The sequence below is a fragment of the Lipotes vexillifer genome, unplaced genomic scaffold, assembly GCF_000442215.2.
Source record: "Lipotes vexillifer unplaced genomic scaffold, Lipotes_vexillifer_v1.1 scaffold1018, whole genome shotgun sequence".
In the NCBI taxonomy this organism is placed as follows: domain Eukaryota; kingdom Metazoa; phylum Chordata; class Mammalia; order Artiodactyla; family Lipotidae; genus Lipotes; species Lipotes vexillifer.
The window spans coordinates 348,932-355,372 of record NW_006782724.1 but is presented as its reverse complement, the minus strand read 5'-3'; positions in this window follow the sequence as shown (position 1 = coordinate 355,372).

Below are 6,441 nucleotides of genomic sequence, written 5' to 3'. Positions count from 1 at the left end.
AGAGTGAACCAAATTTGAGTGTCATCAGTAATCTAGGCAGTGTTGGTGTTTATCACTTTCCTTTACTTTAGCTACTTTAATGCATTTTCAAATTGTGCTAGAGAAGTCTTTTAATTGTATTTCTATTAACTGTTACTAAATCTATACATTTCTTTAATTTAAAATTTGTAATTTGTGACATAATATCTAGCCATTTCTTTCTCTTTCCTCCCCTATGAAATATTTATGTAAACTTAACTCCTTTCTTTTAGAAAACAGAATTTACTCAGATTTTACAATTCTGTGGGCACAAATAGAAACAGTAAATCAATTAATAATACATATTATATTGTCTTGTCTCATTTAAGTGCATATTAAATGATGTCACTTAGTCCCCTATAAATTCTCTCCCTCAGAGAGGTGCTTTTCAGAGTCATCAGAAGGGAGTCTTACAAGTGTCTTAAGATTGCTGCAGGTCCACAGGGCACCTGGGTCTCCACTGCTCCCACATCTCTGATGTACTGGGTGCACAGTACCAATGTGTATAAAGGATTCTGGCCAAGGGGGAAGGCTTCCCTCTCTCATTCTGTGTTTTGTGTTACTGTACCTTAAAGGAGAACTTTAGCAGGGCTAATTTTGCTTTTATATACATTATAACTATTTTTCCTTTTACAGTTATTTTCCCCAAAGAAAACCTTTGGTCAGTTTTTTTTTTTTTTTTTTTTTTTTGCGGTACGCGGGCCTCTCACTGCTGTGGCCTCTCCCGTTGCGGAGCTCAGGCTCCGGACGCGCAGGCTCAGCAGCCATGGCTCACGGGCCCAGCCGCTCCGCAGCATGTGGGATCTTCCCGGACCGGGGCACGAACCCGTGTCCCCTGCATTGGCAGGCGGACTCTCAACCACTGTGCCACCAGGGAAGCCCTTTTTTTTTTTTTTTTTTAATTTATTTTATTTTACACTCACTATGCTACATATAAAACTAAGCCAACGTTCCAAACGAATCTGAAAGACATGTTGTCTGTTTAACCGAAAAGCCTATTTACTGGTCTGGGTCACCATGCCTCCCTCTGAAAAGTGAAATATGCCAAGAAGTCCCTCAGGCCATGTGTAAATAGCTTATTTGGTGGGCAATAGAAAAAGTGTTTCTCATTAACTTCATACACATGTCCATACATATCGAAACTGCTACAAGCGATGTCATATACAGATCAGCACTTTATCAAACTATCACTTGACTGTGTAGTTTTTAATGTATCTTTCTAATTTATATTTTGATATACAAATTTTATTTTTATACATTTGCATATATCTTTTGTGACTAATGACCACATCCACTATTTCCTCAATTTCTCTCTCTATACTAGGATATATATTATATCTTATGTTCTAGATTTAAAAATCCATATAACTGTTTGATCTATTTGAAATTGATTGAGTTTATTGAGAGGAAAAAAAGAGTTACTCTTTTATACAACTACTGTATGTATTAAATTAGTTATACGTCCATAAATATATTTTGGTTTTGACATATCCTAACTCTGTCAATACTTAGCAATATTTAAGTGACATATTTATTTTAGTTTATTATTTTTGTTTAAATTCTATGATTTGTTTTTGCTTCTTTAAACTTCACTTCTTTAGAATTGTGCTAAAAACGTATATTTTCTTAATAATCATAGCAATTTATAAGATAGTTATTAATATCCCTGTTTTACAGTGGAGACAACTGAAGCCTAGAAAGTTTACATTACTAAGTTGCAGAGTCATAGATTTATAATTTCAAAACCAAGTTGCTAGCCATTATTTTATGCTACATCCTTTTGTTAAATCTTTGTTAAAAGTTACTGCATACTATAAAATTTTGCTAATTTTTATTTTTTCTGTATAAAAAAGAATAATAATAAAAATCTTATGGAACTTCTAAGCGAATATAACACTTATAGTTTGCAGGATATAAGTTTCTATTACAAAACTTAATTGCTCTCCTATATACCAACAATAATCAAATAAAATTCAAAATAAAAAAATACAATTTATAATAGCACCCAGAAAATGAAATGATTAAGTATAAATCTAAATATCTATATGCAGAAAACTACAAAACTCATGAGAGTAATTAAGATCTAAATGAATGTAAAAATAGTCTATGTTTGTGGATTGGAAGATCTAATATTTTTAAGATGTCAGTTCTTCCCAACTTGATCTGTAGAATTAATACAATCCCAACAAAATCTCTGCAAGCTATTTTGTAGATATGAGCTAAATGATTTCATAGTTTATGTAGAGAGGCAGAATACTCAGAGTAGCTATCAAAGCATTGAAAAAAAACCCAGAAAATTGGAGGACTGACATTATTTGACTTCAAGACAAGCATAAATCTACAGCGATCAATGCAATGTGGTATTAGAAAAAGAATAGATACATAGATCAATGGAACAAAATAGAGACACAAGAAATAGACCTACCCAGTATATATCCAACTGATCTTTGACAAAGGGTAAAAGCAATTCAACAGAGGAAGGATAGTCTTTTGAGCAAATGGTGCTGGACAAATTGGACAACAGTATGCAAAAAAAAATAAACTTATATACATAACTCTTATAGTTTTAGAAAAATTAGGAAAATGGGCCATAGAGATAAATATAAAACCTACAGAAGAAAAAATAGGAGGAAATCAATCTATGTAACCTTGAATTTGATAATTAGTTTTCAGATACAATACAATTCTGACAGCATGATACAATAATGAAAGCATGATTCATAAAAGAAAAAATTTATAAGTGGGCATATTAAAATTAAAAATATCTTCTCTGAAAAAGTTACCATTGGGACATTCCTGGTGGCACAGTGGTTAAGAATCCGCCTGCCAATGCAGGGGACATGGGTTCGAGCCCTGGTCCAGGAAGATCCCACATGCCACAGAGCAACTAAACCCTGTGGTTTAGCAACTAAACTAAACCATGAGCCACAACTACTGAGCCCATGTGCCACAACTACTGAGCCTGCACTCTAGAGCCCACAAGCTGCAACTACCAAGCCCGTGTGCCACAACTACTGAAGCCCAAGCGCCTAGAACCCGTGCTCCGCAACAAGAGAAGCCACCGCAATGAGAAGGCTGTGCACCACAACGAAGAGTAGCCCCCACTCACCACAACTAAAGGAAGCGCACGTGCAGCAACAAAGACCCAACACAGCCAAAAATAAATTAATTAATTAATTAAATTTAAAAAAAATTGGAGTAACTTTTCATGACCTTGGATTAGGTAATAGTTTTTTAGATATGGCACCAAAAGCATAACTGACAAAAGCAATTAAAAAGATGAGTTGAGCTTCATTAAAATAAAAAAATTATATTTCAAAAATATAAAGAAACTGAAAAAAACAACCCACAGGATGAGAAAATATTTGCAAATCATACATCTTGTAAGAGACTTGAATCCAGAATTTATAAAGGACTTTTAAATGTTTAACAATAAAAAGATGAACAGTCCTACAACAACAAAAATGGACAAAGCACCTGAATTGACATCTCTCCAAAGAATATATAAATGGCCAATAATCACATTAAAAGGTGCTCAAAAACATTAGTCACTAAGGATCTTCAAATAATCAAAGACACAATGAGATACCTCTTCAAACCAACTAGGATGGATAACATAAAAACAAAACAAAACAAAAACAAACCAGCAGCAATTGTTGGCAAGGATTTAGACAAATTGGAACAGTCACACAGTGCTTGTAGGGCTATAAAATGGTGCTGCTGCTTTGGGAAACAATTTGGCAGTTGCTCTAATAGTTAAACATGACTCAGCAATCCCACTCCTGGGTATATACACAAGAGAATTGAAATCATGTGCCCACAAAAACTTGTGAATGAATGTTAATGGTGTTATTCTTTTTTGAAATAATAGCCAAATGTGAAACAACACAAGTGTTCATCAACTAATGAATGGATAAATAAAATGTGGCATATCATAAAATGGAATTTTATAGAGCCATGAAAAGAAAGTACTGATATATGCTCCAACATGGATTAACCTTGAAAACATGACAAATGATAGAAACCAGATGCAAAAGGCCACATAATGTATCATTCCACTTGTATGAAATTTCCGTAATAGGCAAATCCATAGAGACGGAAAGCACTTTAGTAGTTGCTGGGGGCCAGGAGGAGCAGGGAATGGGGGAGGGACTGAAAATTGGCATGGAGTTTCTAGGTTATAGTGATGATGGTACACTAATGTGAATATACCACTGAACTGTACATTTAAAAATTGAGGTATGTGAATTATACCTCAATACAGCTCTTATAAAAAGAAATTCACTTAAGAAAGACTAGTTTTGTGTTTTTATACTCCTTATCAAAAGTAAAATTTTAATTGTGCTTTGACTGAATTCAAAGGAACGGAACTCCTTATGATATATTGTGAGAAATTTTTAACACACAGTGTCTTGTCAATTAAACTCGACGCTTCAAGACTGAGGATAATTTGTGTCCACCTATATTCGATCCAACATGAATCCCCGCTGATACCATACAATAGAGTAGCTAGAAGACTCTTAGATCTGAGGAGAAAGCATCTTAACCCAATTGCCAGAAGGGAAGGTACTGGGCATTCTGATTCTCAGACTGAATAACCATGAAATGTGCCATTACCATCCCATATGCTCATGTTGGAGCCATTGTCTCTTTGGTAACAGTGCATCTAGAACTTAGCATGAAAGAAGAATGATTTCTGATGAGATATCTGTGACATTCAGCTGCTGTAATCAGCCTTACAGCACTAGTTTCTTATAGTGGATAGTAAAAAACTCTCACATACCAGATTCTGTGTACATTCAAATGTGACCTATATCTGCATGCCTCACTAATTTATAATGTGTATTGAATTTTGAATTGTTAGAAAAATAAAGATTTTAAAGTGACCATCTAACCTGAGCCCTTTAAGTTACTATAAAGAAATCAGAAACAAAACAATGAAGTGATCTGCCCACAGTTTAAATCTATTTAGCAGAAATGTCAGAGAGTGATCTCAGGTTTCTGAGTTTCTCTCCTTCTCACATTATCCCCAAGCATGTCCTTTTTAGGAACTCTCCCTGCCTAATTCTTCTTAATCAGTTGAGATTTGATAGAAATTACACTCATATATAGATTTTTGTTGTTATTGAGAAAACCATTCATGAGCCATCTATATTTCTCATACCTGGTATATATTACAACATTTAATCAACAAAATAACAATAAAGTACATTTTATGAATGAAAAAAACAGTACTCAAAGTGGTTAGCTATTTCACAAATAAAAAATATTGACCCTCAAAGATATTACCCAGTGTTATTAAGGTCACACAGTTTTTAGCTCTTGGAGAGTTAGAAACTGCCCCCCATCATTCAAGCTGTATAGTTAGAATTCTACTTATCATACTCTACTAGCTCATGGAAGTTAGAGAATTCCAAGTCTACCATAATTTAATAGAAGTATGAAAAGGCATTGTCTTGCTTGTTCAAAGAAGATGTTAGTTACAATTAAGAACAAGCTTCAAGGCATAAGCAATTCCCATATGACTATTGTAGAGCCAAGTTGGTACAATTATGAGAAAGGAAGTCATGCAAAACTTAACCTTACAAAATTGAGTGTTCCAGGTTGATTGACTCTGAAACATCAAAAATAATAATAGAAAACTTTTCTCACAGTGGTTACTTATTTATGAAATTGTCACTGTATGTACCATATTGCTTTTGAATAATTGTTGCATTTCAAATTTGTTCACTGAACAAGCTAATTCAACAGAGAAGTTGTCATTAAATTTCACTAGTGGGAGGCATATAAGATTTGCAGGCTTTTAATAGTTCAAACATTTCATCAGCCATCATTTAAAAAACTTTACTGCACACATTAGTCATTTACAATATAAAAGCAATATCAGTACAATTATTTTAAAATCTTTTTTTTAACCCTTCATTCACAAGTAAAATTTTAGGGAAGGTTTTGATAGTACTTCAATTGTGATTTTTTTATTATTACTCTAGTATTTGCTCTATAACATACTTCTAGTAGACAGTAAATAAACATTAAGGCAAGATCATTCTACTAATACTATATATGTAAGAATTTCAAGTCAAATCAGAGTAAAGAGCATAATATAAAGTACTGTGTTTTGGTTTTATTTTCTAATTTCTTAAAATGAAAAGAAAATGTGTATGATCACCGTTTGTGTCTTTATTTAATACCGTAATTTATAATAAAATACATTCTTTTCAACACACATAATATTTAGAAATAATTAGCAGTCATTCCCAACATTTAGAAAGAATGCTATATAAAGTGTTTTTAAGAAAAGCTCTCTAAACATGTAACCAACAAGTGCGTGGCATGTTATCTTTGAATTAGTGGTTTCCATGTGTATATCCTATTCTTTAAAAGGGTTTTAATTAATTATTATTCCCTTTAAAAATACTTCAG